Source organism: Salmo salar, chromosome 13 (assembly GCF_965601325.2).
Source record: "Salmo salar chromosome 13, fSalSal1, whole genome shotgun sequence".
In the NCBI taxonomy this organism is placed as follows: Eukaryota; Metazoa; Chordata; class Actinopteri; order Salmoniformes; family Salmonidae; genus Salmo; species Salmo salar.
In genome coordinates this window covers 27,104,963-27,122,080 of record NC_138303.1, presented here as the reverse complement: position 1 = coordinate 27,122,080, position 17,118 = coordinate 27,104,963, and the positions used below count along the sequence as shown (strand labels likewise).

Genomic DNA, 17,118 nt, shown 5'->3' with positions numbered 1-17,118 from the left:
ATGACAAAGCCTATTCCCCCTCAGGAGATTGAAAAGATTTGGCATGGGTCCTCAGATCCTCAAAAGGACCGAGAGCATCCTGACAGGTTGCATCACTGCCTGGTAGGCAACTGCTCGGCCTCCGACCGCAAGGCACTACAGAGAGTAGTGCGTACGGCCCAGTACATCACTGGGGACCAGCTTCCTGCCATCCAGGACCTCTATACCAGGCGGTGTCAGAGGACGGCCCTAAAAATTGTCAAAGACTCCAGCCACCCTAGTGATAGACTGTTCTCTCTACTACAGCACGGCAAGCGATACCGGAGTGGCAAGTCTAGGTCCAAAAGCCTTCTTATCAGCTTCTACCCCCAAGCCATAAGATTCCCGAACAGTTCATCAAAGGGCTACCCAGACCCCTCTTTTACGCTGCTGCTACTCTCTGTTTATTATCTATACATAGTCACTTTAATAACTCTACCTACATGTACATATTACCTCAATTACCTTGACTAATCAGTGCCCCCGCACATTGACTCTGTTCCGGTACCCCCTGTACATAGCCTCGCTATTGTTATTTTACTGCTGCTATTTAATTATCTGTTACTTTTTTTCAATTTTTTACTTAACAGTTATTTTTCTTAAAACTGCATTGTTGGTTAAGAGCTTGTAAGTAAGCATTTCACTGTAAGGTCTACACCTGTTGTATTCAGCGCATGTGACAAATACAGTTTGATTTGATTTGAAGTCATCAAGCCAAAGTCATTCCTTTATTCTTCGCCCTCATCAAAAAAAGTATTATTCTCCTAATGAGAGGCACTAAGGCTAGCTAGGCTAGTTATCTAGCTAGAGATAATGTTAGACTACAGTACATTTTAGGTATAGCAAACACAGCTAGCTAGCTAAACTTGGCTAGCTTGGTTTGTAGTGGTACTAGCAAGCCCCGTTATAGCCGAATCGATCACCAATTTGTACTGTACTGAACAACACTGCCTCGTGGACTCTACAATCTGTCGAAAGCGTTCCACGGGGATGCTGGCCCATGTTGACTCCAATGTTTCCCACAGTTGTGTCAAGATGTTCTTTGGGTGGTGGACCATTCTTGATACACACAGGAAACTGGTAAACATGACTCCATAAAAAAAATGTATTAAAAAAAATATATTATAATACAGCTATAGTGCTAAATGATGTCTGAAACACCCTCTCATCACTCATAATTATGTAGGGAGACGACGTGACAGTGGTAGGCCTGATCACCAACTACGATGAGACAGCCTAACATAAATGCATTTAAATGCATTTAATAAATAAAGATCTTTAGGGTTACGGTATATTTTGGAGTGTTATACATTTTCATAAACAATATGGGATGGCAGTATCAAATGTATGTGACCTGGCAGTGTGGTGCCAAGACAACAACCTCTCCCTCAACATCAGCAAGAAAAAGGAGCTGATCATGGACTACAGGAAACAGAGGGCCAAGCACGCCCCCATCCATATCGACAGGGCTGTAGTGGACTGGCTGCATCACTGCTTGGTATGGTAACTGCTTGGCATCTGACCAAAAGGACCTACAGAGGGGCCGAGCTCCCTGCCATCCAGGACCTCTATACCAGGCGGTGTCAGACGAAGGCCCTAAAAATAATCAAAGACTCCAGCGAAGTCATAGACTGTTTTAGCTGCTACCGCACGGCAAGTGTTAAGGTTTCACCAAGTCTGGAACAAACAGGACCCTGAACAGCTTCTACCCCCAAGCCATAAGATGCTAAATAGCTTCCCGTGCTATTTGCATTGACGTTTTTTCAACTCTTTTGACTCTTCACATACGCTGCTGTTACTGTTTATTATCTACCCTGTTGCCTAGTCACTTTATCCCTACTTATATGTACATACAGTGCATTTGGAATGTAATCAGACCCCTTGACTTTTTCCAAATTTTGTTACGTTACAGCTTTATTCTAAAATGTATACAAAAAAAATAAAAGATATCCCACAATACCCCATAATGGCAAAGCAAAGAAAATGCTGCAGAATTGTTTTGGTACCCTTCCCCAGATCTGTGCCTCGGAGCTCTACAGACAATTCCTTCGACCTCATGGCTTGATTTTTTGCTCTGACATGCACTGTCAACTGTGAGACCTTATATAGACAGGTGTGTACCTTTCCAAATCATCTCCAATCAATTGACTTGAAATCAAAATGTAGAAACATCTGAAGGATGATCAATGGAAACAGGATGCACCTGAGCTCAATTTCGAGTCTCATAGCAAAGGGTCTGAATACTTATGTAAATAAGGTATTTCTGTTTTTTGTTTTTAATAAATTTGCTAAAATGTCTAAAAACCTGTTTTCGCTTTGTCATTATGGGGTATTGTATGTAGATTGATGAGGAAAATAATGTCAGTAAATCTACTTTAGAATAAGGCTGTAACGTAACATAATGTGGAAAAAGGGATACTTTCCAAATGCACTGTATCTATCTCAATTACCTCATACCCCTGCACATAAACTCGGTACTGGTACCCTGTGTATATAGCAATGTTATTGTTACTCATCATGATATTTATTCCTTGGGTTATTTTTTAAATATTTTTCTTTTATTTATCTTTTTTTCTCTCTGCATTGTTGGAAGTAAGTAAGAACTTTACTATTAAGGCGTCCGCATGCTATCCAGCTGAAACATTTCGGATAAGTTTGGGCATATATATATAATATTTACATTTAGTGAGGTTTTTGTTCGTTTTGGACGTCGCTGAGGTTTTTGGGGGCTGTTCGAGCACACAAAAACATTTCTAGAGGCAAGCCGAAGTTAACGCCCCTTCATCGGTGATTGGTCAACAGTAGGGATTCTTCAATAGTCTTTGTTGTCATTCAACGAGACGACTTGTTTTCCTGCACATTTTTTTATTGAGAAATACTGCACCAAACATCTTAGTCCGATGTAAAACTGCACCGCTAAGATCTCCTTGAGTTATTTTAGATTAATTCTGACGAAGCGTATACTGGATTCGGCATCTCAAAATGGATGAACAGTACTATTGCTGTTTTTTTCTCGTATTTCAAGCAAATGTCTTTTAAGGGAGTGTGCTTTCGGTTCGGCTAGCCAAGTTCGGCTAGGCGCTAGCATTTGGTAGCCTTTAGTCCACACCAGTTGTTTATGAATAAAATTTGATTTCATATGTCCGCCACGTAATTGCTCTCGCTCTACTGTGTGTGCATGATGTGTACCAGTGTTGAGTTCAGGAGAGAAGGAAGGAGGGAGGTAGGGTGACGGTGGTCTCAGTCCGAGCAGATACAAATTAAAGTGTGTAAAGGTGGGTGTGTTGTCACTACTCACCTAAAAACCAACACTAACCCAAAGTCCCTTGACCAGTGTGTGTTGTGCTTTTGAACAGGTTTTTGATCTTGAATATGAACACGTAATATCGCCAAACATTCAAGTGCGCGCACACACACAGCACTTCAAAATCTGAACGCTTCATTGAAAGACATGCCTGAGCAGCCCCACCTCTAGCTGCCAAAATAAAGGGGTGTTTGGCACCTTGCTACCCTGAGGGACAGAGAGAGAGGGGCTAGAATTACCTCTCGGCTAGGGTTACACGCTAAATGGCCTGTTTGAAAAACACTTTAATTTTAACAATGTCAACTGCATCACCGATTCTTCCTGTCCCTTCTAACTTCAGACTCCAAGCCGCTTCCCTACTCCTATAGCCCTAAAACCAATGGCTCCTTCTCTGCTTTCTTTGCTTTCCTTCCTTTCTCTCCTCCCTCCCCCTCCATTCCCTCCCCCCTCTCTCCTCCAAGCAAAGCAGATTAAAGCACAGAGAGTCACTTGTGGAAAATTAGCACCATGGTGTCCCTCACCCTGTGCCTTGCGCCTTGGCTTTGTTCTGTCAGCAACAAGAAACCCTGAACACACACACACACACAAACTTTTACTCCGACAAGTAGTGTTTGATGTGAGGACTGAGTGGCTGTGTGCTGTGATATCCCTGTGCAGCGTAACCATGACAGGACAAAGGACAAAATCAGACCAGCCATGAATTAGGGTCAAATCCAATCACAAAGATGGAAGGGGTCAATGACGACACTTACAGACCAGTGTATCAACAGGTATGGGGACATAAAGTACCAAACACACATGGACAATTCCACAACAGAATGATGCAGAGACTCAGATAAGATATTGGTAAGAAATGGCACATCTGTAGCCAAATATGTTATTCGTCCATTTGGGGGGTTTTAAGCATTAAATGACCTGGTATGATGGTGCATTGATCAGTTATACAGCTTAAAGCTGTTATTTTTGCATTTTTACCCAAAGTCAACCTTTAAAAGTAGTCCTTGTGCATAGAGTTGTATGGTATGTTTAACTTTGCAATTATTGTGTTTTGTTTGACATCCATTATAAAGTCTCAGCATCATTCTGTTACCAATGGAATTTCCCACATTCCTATTCAATAAACCTCTGTGCCAGGGTTTCCCTTAGCCGATAATAGGCGGCTTTTGCCCCCCCTCCCAAAAAAATGAAAAGTCGATAAATAAAATTGCCGTCGGCCAATTGTCCAGGAGAATTTTAAAAATCCCATTGCGAAATAATGCATTTTAGCCTATTCGTTGATTGAAATATCAGCTGATATAGGGCAAGCGCTGCTGATACAGCTCAAACAGCTGTTTGTTGCTGCTGGAGTGAAACGTGCTTTAATTTGCCCAATCATTGCGCAACAATTCTTAAGGCAATCACGTGTAAAAAACAATGGCCACGATTAAAAAGAGCTACTATTTTTATTTCTCAACTGGTAATTGAAGCGTGATTCCCATTCGCCATTCAAGTGCATAGGCAACTAGGCAGGCTTCAGTACGCCATACACCACTTTGCAATGAGCTGGAGGCAGTATGCATTTTGAAAACAAATACTTCATTGTTTGAAACCTGAACGTTTTACTACATATTATGAGGCATGTCTTAACTTGCTTCAAAGTAGCTTAGCCAAAATCCAACCAAACATGCAGGCAATTATTTTATAAAGACTTCCATATGCCATTTGAAACCTTTATCTCATGTTCTATTTGTTTTTAAATCAACTTTCTTTCATTGTCCAGTAGCCAAAGGCACTATCCTCGTCATATTAGCAACTCATGCTAGTAGTGGCATATTTAGATCTTCCCTCTTTCTAAATTTCTAAGGGTTATTTTCATCTTTGTCACAGGCAGGTTGGTTTACTTGTTTAGCATAAGGCAGGAGAGCACTGAGGATGATATTACTTCCTGGACATCAGGTCCACAGTCAGGCAGGCTGCACAGGAACACACACCAACACGAAGACACACAGACTCCATAGATGATTGCTTTATGCAGCCTATTTCTACAGTCAAAGCATTAGCAGTCCAAAGAGGACAATACACTGAGCAGCAGATCTCTGTGACCAAGCAGAGCTATCCATTGGCTGGAAGGCCCAGGTTTCAGGCTAAACACCAGTGACCAGAACTAAAGGTCAGGTGAATTATAGATGAGTTCTGTTATTTTCTGTGGACCTCTGGTCCCCTTCCCCCCCTCCTCTGTACTCTTTCTGTTCCTTCTCCCTCTGATCTCTCATCTGGCTCTCTTTTTTTGCCTTCTACTCTCTCTCTGCCCTCAGCTCTCATTCGCTCTTGATCCCTCTGCTCACTCCTTTTCCCTCGGTCTTCTCTCGCTCCTCTGTCCTCCCCCTCTCTCTCTCCATCCTCTCCCGCTCTTCTTCATACTTCTCTTCTCCCTTTGTTTCACCATCCTTGTCTCTTTATCCCCCGTCTCACTCCCCCTTTCTCTCGCTCTCTCTCAGACCAGTGAAGAGATGGAGTTATTTTTAGCCCAGTGTGAGAAAGAGGGAGTGAGATCGTGCTGGGCTAGCACATACTCTCCATAAGGGCTTTCTGGAGACCTGTCACACAAGTGTGAGTGACAAATGATTTATTTTCCTGCTAACATAAGTGTGTGTGTTATTGTGTGTATTTATGTGTGATTGTGTGTGTTTATGTGTGATTGTGTGTGTTTATGTGTGATTGTGTGTGTTTATGTGTGATTGTGTGAATGTGAGTGTGTGTGTCAGTAGTAGCAGTAGAAGTGACATGGTTCTTCCCTATGTCCATTTCCCCCTCTCATATAGCTGCATGGTCTTGTGGAAGGCAAATCAGCATTCTCCACAGCCCATTTCACCTGGGCCACCCAGCCTTCACCAAGCCCACCAGCCAGTACTGTGACAGTTGAGAGGCAGGGTGGTTTACTTGGTTAGCATAGTGTTAGCTGCCTGAGGCAGGTTAGTTTACTTGGTTAGCATAGTGTTAGCTGTCTGACAGGCAGGTTGGTTTACTTGTTTAGCATAAGGCAGGAGAGCACTGAGGATGATATGAATTCCTGGACATCAGGTCCACAGTCAGGTAGACTACACAGGAACACTCACCAACATGGAGACACACAGACTCCCAAGACGTCTTGGATAGGGGCAATTCCACTGTAACAGAATGGCACCGAGACTGATTGTTCACTTTGAGCGATTCAATGAAATGACCGACGTCGGTTCAATTACTTGAATTCCATTTAGTTATTTTTTTGTTCTTGTAGAGCTCAACGCTCCATTTCTCTAGAGAGAAATCAAATTATTCACGAGAGAAATTAAGTCAAGCACTATGTGGGACGCTGGGCTGTAGTAGTTGTAGTTTTCATTAGGCAAATATTCAACCTAGTTCAGCGCAGAAATGTGGTAATTAACTACAATGACCATAATCCATTGAACCTGTACTTTCCAGCCACGGACAGGGGCAGATACACACACAGACCATATGAAACCGCTTGAGAGAAGAATGACAACACAACGACGAGAGGAATAAACATTTCGTGAGATAGCTCTACCCGACTGATAGTTTAAGTAGTTGGTAATAAGCAGTCTTGAAAGCATGCCTTATCTACTTTGAAGAGCTAGTAAAATTATTTTGTCAGCCAGCTAGCTACTACTAGCCTAGCTAAACACGATGACTCGTTCAATAGGGAGCACAGAGATAACGTTAGATGGTTGTCTGCTACTGCCTGAGCAGTGATGTGATGATGACTTTAAGGAATGATCTAGAGGCGAAAGAAACACACCTATTTAGGCGAGGTGCTGGCTTGCGGAGTAGAACACTTGAAAAATTAAAGGAGAGCCGCACACTCTAGGAGCTCAGATGCAATATTTTAATAACCTAATATCCAACGTTTCAACACACAAGCTGTCTTCGTCAGGGTATAAGGAATGAAAAAGAAGGTTATCAAATAATATCGTTTTATTCTGTGTTACAGCATTCAACTCACTGTCACTCAGAAAAAATGCAGGTGATGGCTGAGGGAAGCTCTAAAATCATTTTAATGTCATTATTTAATAATGCATTTAATGTTTAAATAAATAAATTAAAAGTGATTGCAAAGTTAAACAAACCATACAACCCAAAGGTTTAATTTGAACAATTTCATCTGAAAATCTGAGAAAAACACATTTACCAGAAGAACAGTGCAGATGTCAATTTTGGTAAAAGAATAACATGCTGACCAGACCGGACACGTCGCGTGCGCGAGTGTCGCAAAATAAATTTTGAAATCCATGTTATTCAATTATTGCACCCACACTGCCTGCGCGTGCCAACGAGCATCTGCGTTGCCAAGTGCTAAAATAGAACTCCTTTCTATTTCTGATGCAGATCGCCTGAAAGTCCTGCCTCTCCCATCTCCTCATTGGTTTATAGAAGCAGGTACCCACGTGCCATCTCCTCATTGGTTATACCCACGTGGGTGATTGAAGACGAAATGTTTTGCCGGTTGTCGTGGTAATACTATGAAAGTGTAGATGCCAATAACCATATAAGTTCAAAGATGAAAAAGCCTGGAAGGAGGAGAGATGACTAGAAACGATTCGGTTGGCCGTTTTATGTGTGGATTAATTGTCGAAGTAGAGGACCTTGTGCATTTCAGGTAAAATAACAACTCAATGTTTATATCCCAGGACAAATTAGCTAGCTAAATAGGACAAATTAGCTAGCAAGTGCAAGCTAACTAGCTAAATTGCCATACATGTTTAATGCTTTTCGACCTGTCCCCAAATTAATGTCATTGGTTCAGAGTTTGTTTTGATATTTTAACCTGTGTGTCGTGATCGCGTTTGGTGTAGGGGGACAAAACAAATGTATGCATGATGACGCACGCGTGCAGCCGGTTTGGGTTCCGTATAACGGTATAATCTCACTCATTTTTTTATGAGAGAAAATATCTACTCCGAATTAAGACTCAAATATGTCTGCAGAAAGAATGGGGTGTCAGCTATGATATAACATTTTGGTTATTGGTTATCTATTTTGGTTATTGAACTACAGTAAGTGAAGTGGATTAACACCAGGTAACAGAATGACAACATGGGACCCTGATCTGTACTATACAGAAATGCATAAATATGAATGTCGCTCTCTTCATGGCGATGTATCCTGGTTAGGTACACAAAGGTAGAACAATTATATATCCTCCTTTGTATGCTTGGGTATTATTCTACACAATGGCAATTATTGAAATCAAATCAAACTTTATTTGTCACATGCGCCGAATACAACAGCTGTTGACCTTACCATGAAATGCTTACTTACAAGCCCTTAACCAACAATGCAGTTCAAGAAAGTGTTAAGAAAATACTTACCAAATAAACTAAAGTAAAAAATATTCAAAAGTAATACAATAAAATAACAATAACGAGGCTATATACAGGGGGTACCGGTACTGAGTCAATGTGCGGGGTTACAGGTTAGTCGAGGTAATTTGTACATGTAGGTAGGGGTAAAATACTTCAATTTTTTTTATTTAACTAGGAAAGTCAGTTAAGAACAAATTCAGTTAAGAACAAATTCTTACAATGACGGCCTACCGGGAACAGTGGAGCAGAACGACAGATTTGTTCAGGGGCAGAACGACAGATTTTTACCTTGTCAGCTCAAAGATTCCATCCTTTCGGTTACTGGCCCAAACCTTTTTATCTACTGTTTCTCAATCCTGGTCCTGGGGACCCAAAGCGCTGCACATTTTTGTTTTTGCCGTAGCACTACACAGCTGACTCAAATGATCAACTCATCAAAAGGCTTTGATGATTTGAATCAGGTGTGTAGTGCTAGGGAAAAAACAAAAATGTACACCCCTTTGGCTGACCTGGATTGACAACCACTGCTAACCACTAGGCTACCTGCCGCCCCGACTATGAATAGATAATAAACAGCTAGTAGCAGCAGTGTAAAAATAAATGTCAAAGTAAATAGCCATTTGATTACCGTAAATTCCGGACTATAAGTCGCAACTTTTTTCCCACGCTTTGAACCTCGCGGCTTAAACAATGACGTGGCTAATATATGGATTTTTCCCGCTTTCAATTTTTTTTTTTTTCAAAAAAACACATTCTGTGACGTGCTCAGTTTTTTGGCGGCATGAAGCTTTCATTAGACCAATGAAATTGCCGAACGGGTTAAGGTCAAACAACTTTTTTGTTTACTGTTTAGATTAAATCGAGCGCTCTCAAACTTCCCATCATTCTGATTACGGTGGTCATTTTGTCACCCTCATCATGGCAAAGACACGGAGAAATGCATATGATGCAGCTTTCAAGTTGAAGGCGATTGATCTGGCTGTTGGAAAAGGAAATAGAGCTGCTGCACGGGAGCTTGGTCTTAATGAGTCGATGATAAGACGTTGGAAACAGCAGCGTGAGGAATTGACTCAGTGCAAAAAGACAACTAAAGCTTACTGCTAATTTTTTATTTTTGTTACAAGCCGTGTTTTGTTAAAGCCTATTTATTTTTGTTACAAGCCGTGTTTCGTTAAAGCCTATTTATTTTTGTTACAAGCCGTGTTTCGTTAAAGCCTGTGTAAAGTTCATTTGTTTCAATGTACCGGTAGGCACCTGCAGCTTATAGACATGTGTGGCTTATTTATGTTCAAAATAATAATAACATTTTTGGGGCTTTCCTCTGACACCGCCTAGAATATAAGTCCTGGATGGCAGGAATCTTGGCCCCAGTGTACTGGGCTGTATGAACTACCCTCCTTACGGTCAGATGCCGAGCAGTTGCCATACCAGGCGGTGCTCTTGATGGTGCAGCTGTAGAACTTTTTGAGGATCTGGGGACCCATGCCAAATCTTTTCAGTATCCTGCGGGGGAAAGGGTGTTGTCGTGCCCTCTTCACGACTGTCTTGGTGTGTTTTGAACATGATAGTTTGTTGGTAATGTTGACACCAAGGAACTTGAATCTGTCTACCCGCTCCACTACAGCCCTTGTCGATGTTAAAGGGGGCCTGTTCGGCCCGCCTTTTCCTGTAGTCCACGATCAGCTCGTTTGTCTTGCTCACATTGAGGGAGAGGTTGTTGTCTTGGCACCACACTGCCAAGTCTGTGACCTCCTCCCTATAGACTGTCTCATCGTTGTCTGTAATCAGGCCAACCACTGTTGTGTCGTCAGCAAACTTAATGATGGTGTTGGAATTGTGTTTGGCCACGCAATCGTGGGTGAACAGGGAGTACAGAAGGAGACTAAGCACGCAGGGGCCAGTGTTGAGGATCAGCGTGGCAAACGTGTTGTTGCCTACCCTTACCACCTGGGGATGGCCCGTCAGGAAGTCCAGGATCCAGTTGCAGAGGGAGGTGTTTTGTCCCAGGGTCTTTAGCTTAGTGATGAGTTTTGTGGGAACTATGGTATTGAACGCTGAGCTGTAGTCAATGAACAGCATTCTCACATAGGTGTGGGAAAAGGGCAGTGTGGAGTGCTATTGAGATTGCGTCATCTGTGGATCTTCTGGGGCGGTATGCGAATTGGAGTGGGTCTAGGGTATCCGGGATGATGCTGTTAATGTGAGCCATGACCAGCCTTTCAAAGCACTTTATGGCTACCGACCTGAGTGCTACGGGGCGGTAATAATTTAGGCAGCTTACCTTCGCTTCCTTGGACACAGGGATTATGGTGGTCTCCTTAAAACATGTAGGTATTACAGACTCGGTTAGGGAGAGGTTGAAAATGTCAGTGAAGACACTTGCCAGTTGGTCCACGCATGCTTTGAGTACAGGTCCTGGTAATCCGTCTGGCCCCGCGGCTTTGTGAATATTGACCTGTTTAAAGGTCTTGCTCACATCGGCTATCGAGAGCGTTATCCCACAGTCGTCTGAACAGCTGGTGCTCTCATGCATGCTTCAGTGTTGCTTGCCTCGAAGCATGCATAAAAGGCATTTAGTTCGTCTGGTAGGCTCATGTCACTGGGCAGCTCGTGGGTGGGTTTCTTTTTGTAGTCCGTAATAGTTTTCAAGCCCTGCCACATCCAACGAGCGTCAGAGCCGGTGTAGTAGGACTCAATCTTAATCCTGTATTGACGCTTTGCTTGTTTGATAGTTCGTCTGAGGGCGTAACAGATTTCTTATAAGCGTCCAAATTAGTGTCCCACTCCTTGAAAGCGGCAGCTCTAGCCATTAGCTCGATGCAGATGTTGCCTGTAATCCATGGCTTCTGGTTGGGATACGTACGTACGGTCACTGTGGGGACGACGCCGTCGATGCACTTATTGATGAAGCCGATGACTGAGGTGGTATAATCCTCAATGCCATTGGATGAATCCCGGAACATATTCCAGTCTGTGCTAACAAAACAGTCCTGTAGCGTAGCATCTGCGTCATCTGACCACTTCCGTATTGAGCGAGTCACTGGTACTTCCTGCTTTAGTTTTTGCTTGTAAGCAGGAATCAGGAGGATAGAATTATGGTAAGATTTGCCAAATGGAGGGAGAGCTTTGTATGATTCTCTGTGTGTGGAGTAAAGGTGGTCTAGAGTTTTTTTTCCTCTGGTTGCACATGTGCCTGCATTTAAGTCCTGGCCACTAGGAGCACTGCATCTGGATGAGCATTTTCTTGTTTGCTTATGGCCGTATACAGCTGGTTTAGTGCGGTCTTAGTGCCAGCATTGGTTTGTGGTGGTAAATTGGCTACGAATAATATAGATAACAACTCTCTTGGTAAGGCCTACTGAGTGGCGCAGTGGTCTAAGATTGCAGTTGCTAGCTGTCCCACTAGAGACCCTGGTTCGAGTCCAGGCTCTGTTGCAGCCGGCCACAACCAGGAGACTCATGGGAAAAAAACGGCAGCCATCCCCTCCGGCGCCATTCTTCTGATGACCTCTGCCCCCAAACAAGACCAAATTTGTTGGTCTGGACTGGACTAAATCTGTACCAATCATAGACGTCTGTCTCACAAGTTTGGACATCACAGTACACCACAGCACTGCACAGTATAGTATATTTCAGGAAAGTGCAGTAAATGTACAATACTGTACTCTAGTCTGCTTTACTGTACTAAACTCTACAGTACAGTACTGACCTATACTCTACCTTTCTTTACTATACTGTGCTGTCCAAACTTGTGAAACAGACGGCTATGACTGGTTCATATTTGGACTGACCAAATTTCAACGTCCATGGACGTCCGGTGTCAGAGGGTGAGAGGGCTGGTTACAGTAAATGGAAAAAGAGGGGGCTCATGGATAAGTGTCAGTAAGAGCCAGGAGAAGTGACATTAACTGGAGAGAGAGAGACAGGGAGAAAGAGAGAGAGGGGTTGTCCAGACTGTTTTCAAACTCTTGCTTTGAGCACCACGCAACAGAAAGAGAAAGAAAACAGTTATGAGCTGAACATAACAGTATGTCAGTGTATGGGAAGACAGTAGCAGGTGACCCAAATGTGGTTTGTGACTACTATGAATGTTTTTATTTTATTTACTTTTTACTGAATAATAAAACATACAATCTACTTGCAGTGTAGCCGCTCAACATTAACATTAGGCATCTAAAATACAGTCCTCTAAAAGACTCCCATCCAGAGCGACCCACAGAAGCAACCAGGATCAACGCCCTGCTTAAGGGCACTTCGAAAGATCTCCCACGAGGTCAAAAACGGGGACCCGAACCAGAATTCATTGTAGCCAATTCAGTTGCAATCATTCTGTTAGAGATTTTTTGGTTATTTTGTTACCGATTTGGTAACAGAATGACGTGTTTTGAATCACTTAATAAATCATAAACCAAATTGTTATCAGTAAGTGTTGGTCCCATGTTTCATGAGCTGAAATAAAAGATCCCAGAAATGTTCCATACGCACAAAAAGCTTATTCCTCTCAAATTTTGTACACAAATGTGTTTACATTAGTGAGCATTTCTCCTTTGACAAGATAATCCATCTACCTGACAGGTATGGCATATTAAGAAGCTGTTTAAACAGCATGATCATTACACAGGTGCACCTTGTGCTGGGGTGTGACATCACTACAATATCCAAATGGGAGGGAACGAGAGAGCCAGTTGGATCATAGCTCTGAGTGTTGACACCAAGGCAACGAGAGGCGGGGGTGGAGACAAGGTTGAGGAGGGGGGATGGGCGTGTAGGAGCCTGCATAACCTATCCTCTCCATTCCCTGATGACACAAGAGATATACCTGTAAATGGGGAGGCAGAAGGGGGGTGCATTAAAGCGAGGAGGACGTGGTCAGCTAACAGCCAGGTTCAGGCAGAGTTGAAGCCACTTGCTAGCTGTGGTGCAGCTGGTAACATTTACCACCGCGCCAATCCCTACAAAAATGTGTGTGTGTGAAGGGGCTCTTGAACACATAAACGAGACTCACTATTTTACAAAAAACAGAGCCCCCTTACACATACTCCCCTCTCTCCAGACCCCTTTAACAACCTTACAGTCCATAAACGGAGGAGAAACGTGAAACTCTGGTTCCCCCCAATAACCCCATACCTTCTCCATGGGGCTCAAGAGGTGACAGCTTGGGGTTTTATGACTCTCCATCGTACGCACGTGCACACGTCTCACAGTGCAAAATAATTACACATTTCCTTATTAATGTTCTCTCCAATAAACAGTGTGTTATGGTTAGTGAGGAGCCAATCCACCAGGCTGAACTCTCCATGCACCCTACAGGAGGCAGCCAGCACCAATAGAAACACCCTACATATCACTGACGCTCACAGGCTCACCACTAAGTGGATCTGAATTGAGAAACACACACAGTAACACACAAAGGAACACACACTCACCTGACTGTGTGGATAGAAAATGTACTGTAACGCCCTGACCACAGAGAGGGGTTTTTTGTTCTTTATTTTGGTTAGGCCAGGGTGTTACATTGGGTGGGCATTCTATGTTCTTTTTCTAGGTTTTTTGTATTTCTTTGTTTTGGGCCGTGTGTGACTCCCAATCAGGCACAGCTGAAGTTCGTTGTTGCTGATTGGGAGTCACACATAAGGAGCAGGTTTTTCCTTTGGGTTTTGTGGGGGATTGTTTTCTGTTTTGTTCAGTTGGGACCAGACAGGACTGTTTGCTGTCGTTGCTATCAAGTGTTTTGTTTGTAGTGGTTCATTTTTATTAAATTATCAAGATGAACACACAACCTCCGCTGCATCTTGGTTTTCTTCAGACGACAGCCGTTACATTTGCGCAATTTGTCTTATTCACATTCACTAGTAAAATGTCCACACTCACCAAAAATGATGTTCGGTAGCTACTCGCTATGCTTGTATAACTTTATGAGTTGATATGACCCACAATTCAAAGCAAACTGTAGTCACAAGTCAAACTCTGGTGGCCGGGAAGTGTCAAATTTAATCAACAAGGCTGCATTTTTGGCATGTCAGAAAAAAGTATGAAGCTAGCTTGCTAAAAAAATATATACAGTATATATACACATTGATTTTAGCTTTGGCAAATTGGCTTAGTCTCGTAGTGAGAAGCCTATAAAACGTTGCTAGATTCATAAACATATTTTTTGCAATTCTGAAATATATTGGAATAATTTGCCAAACTATATAACTAGCTGGCCAGCTATGGGTAACTGCAGCTAGCTACCTGACAGGAGTGCTAGCTAGATACGTTAGCTTACTAGGTACAGTTGAATTCGGAAGTTTACATACACTTAGGTTGGAGTCATTAAAACTTGTTTTTCAACCACACCACAAATGTATTGATAACAAACTATAGTTTTGGCAAGTCGGTTAGGACATCTACTTTGTGCATGACAGGTAATTTTTCAAACAATTGTTTACAGACAGATTATTTCACTTATAATTCACTGTATCACAATTCCAGTGGGTCAGAAGGTTACATACACTAAGTTGACTGTGCCTTTAAACAGCTTGGAAAATTCCAGAAAATTATGTCATGGCTTTAGAAGCTTCTGATAGGCTAATTGACATCATTTGAGTCAATTGGAGGTGTATCTGTGGATGAATTTCAAGACCTACCTTCAAACTCAGTGCCTCTTTGCTTGACATTATGGGAAGATCTAAAGAAATCAGCCAAGACCTCAGATTGTAGACCTCCACAAGTCTGGTTCATCCTTGGGAGCAATTTCCAAATGCCTGAAGGTACCACGTTCATCTGTACAAACAATAATACGCAAGTATAAACACCATGGGACCACGCAGCCGTCATACTGCTCAGAAAGGAGACGTGTTCTGTCTCCTAGAGATGAACGTACTTTTGTGCGAAAAGTGCAAATCAATCCCAGAACAACAGCAAAGGACCTTGTGAAGATGCTGGAGGAAACAGGTACAAAAGTATCTATATCCAAAGTAAAACGAGTACTATATCGAGATAACCTGAAAGGCCGCTCAGCAAGGAAGAAGCCACTGCCCCAAAACCACCATCTTTGTCCCCAAAAGCCACTGCACATGGGGACAAAGATCATACTTTTTGAAGAAATGTCCTCTAGTCTGATGAAACATAAATAGAACTGTTTGGCCATAATGACCATCATAATGTTTGGAGGAAAAAGGGGGAGGCTTGCAAGCCGAAGAACACCATCCCAACTGTGAAGCACGGGGGTGGCAGCATCATGTTGTGGGGGTGCCAGGGACTGGTGCACTTCACAAAATAGATGGCATCATGAGGTAGGAAAATTATGTAGATATATTGAAGCAACATCTCAAGACATCATTCAGGAAGTTAAAGCTTGGTCGCAAATGGGTCTTCCAAATGGACAATGACCCCAAGCATACTTCCGAAGTTGTGGCAAAATGGCTTAAGGACAACAAAGTCAAGGTATTGGAGTGGCCATCACAAAGCCCTGACCTCAATCCCATAGAAAACTTGTGGGCAGAACTGAAAAAGCGTGTGCGAGCAAGGAGGCCTACAAACCTGACTCAGTTACACCAGCACTGTCAGGAGGAATGGGCCAAAATTCACCTTACTTATTGTGGGAAGCTTGTGGAAGGCTACCTGAAACGTTTGACCCAAGTTAAACAATTTAAAGGCAATGCTACCAAATACTAATTGAGTGTATGTAAACTTCTGACCCACTGGAAATGTGATGAAAGAAATAAAAGCTGAAATAAATCATTCTCTCTACTATTATTCTGACATTTCCCATTCTTAAAATAAAGTGGTGATCCTAACTGACCTAAGGCAGGGAATATTTACAAGGATTAAATGTCAGGAATTGTGAAAAACTGAGTTTAAATGTATTTGGCTAAGGTGTATGTAAACTTCCGACTTCAACTGTACATTAATAGCTTTAGGTTGGTTGTTTTAAGCTCAACTTCAAGATTTCCACCAAGGACGTTGCCTCTCCGATCACCACTCTCCCTCGCTTGGGCAAGGGACATTTAACCTCTCTAGGGTCGGCGGGACGAAATCGTCCCACCTACTCAACAGCCAGTTGAATCCCGTGGCGCGATATTCAAATACCTTAGAAATGCTATTACTTCAATTTCTCAAACATATGACTATTTTACACCATTTTAAAGACAAGACTCTCGTTAATCTAACCACACTGTTCGATTTCAAAAAGGCTTTACAACGAAAGCAATACATTAGATTATGTCAGCAGAGTACCCAGCCAGAAATAATCAGACACCCATTTTTCAAGCTAGCATATAATGTCACATAAACCCAAACCACAGCTAAATGCAGCACTAACCTTTGATGATCTTCATCAGATGACAACCCTAGGACATTATGTTATACAATACATGCATGTTTTGTTCAATCAAGTTCATATTTATATCAAAAACCAGCTTTTTACATTAGCATGTGACGTTCAGAACTAGCATACCCCCCGCAAACTTCCGG

At 42.5% G+C, this 17,118-nt stretch overlaps 1 protein-coding gene across 4 annotated transcripts in view; it reads right to left on the bottom strand.

The window, feature by feature from the left end:
* The window catches only part of LOC106566728 (nuclear receptor coactivator 3), a 110,876-nt gene that overhangs the window by 70,479 nt on the left and 23,279 nt on the right, over window positions 1–17,118 (bottom strand). The window contains exon 2 of one of the 4 annotated variants that reach the window (XM_082959917.1): window positions 15,291–15,426. The exons of the other annotated variants lie outside the window; for them this stretch is intronic. The gene's annotated coding sequence lies outside the window, so the exon portion shown is untranslated. The remainder of the gene's footprint in view (window positions 1–15,290; window positions 15,427–17,118) is intronic. 4 annotated transcript variants of the gene reach the window in all.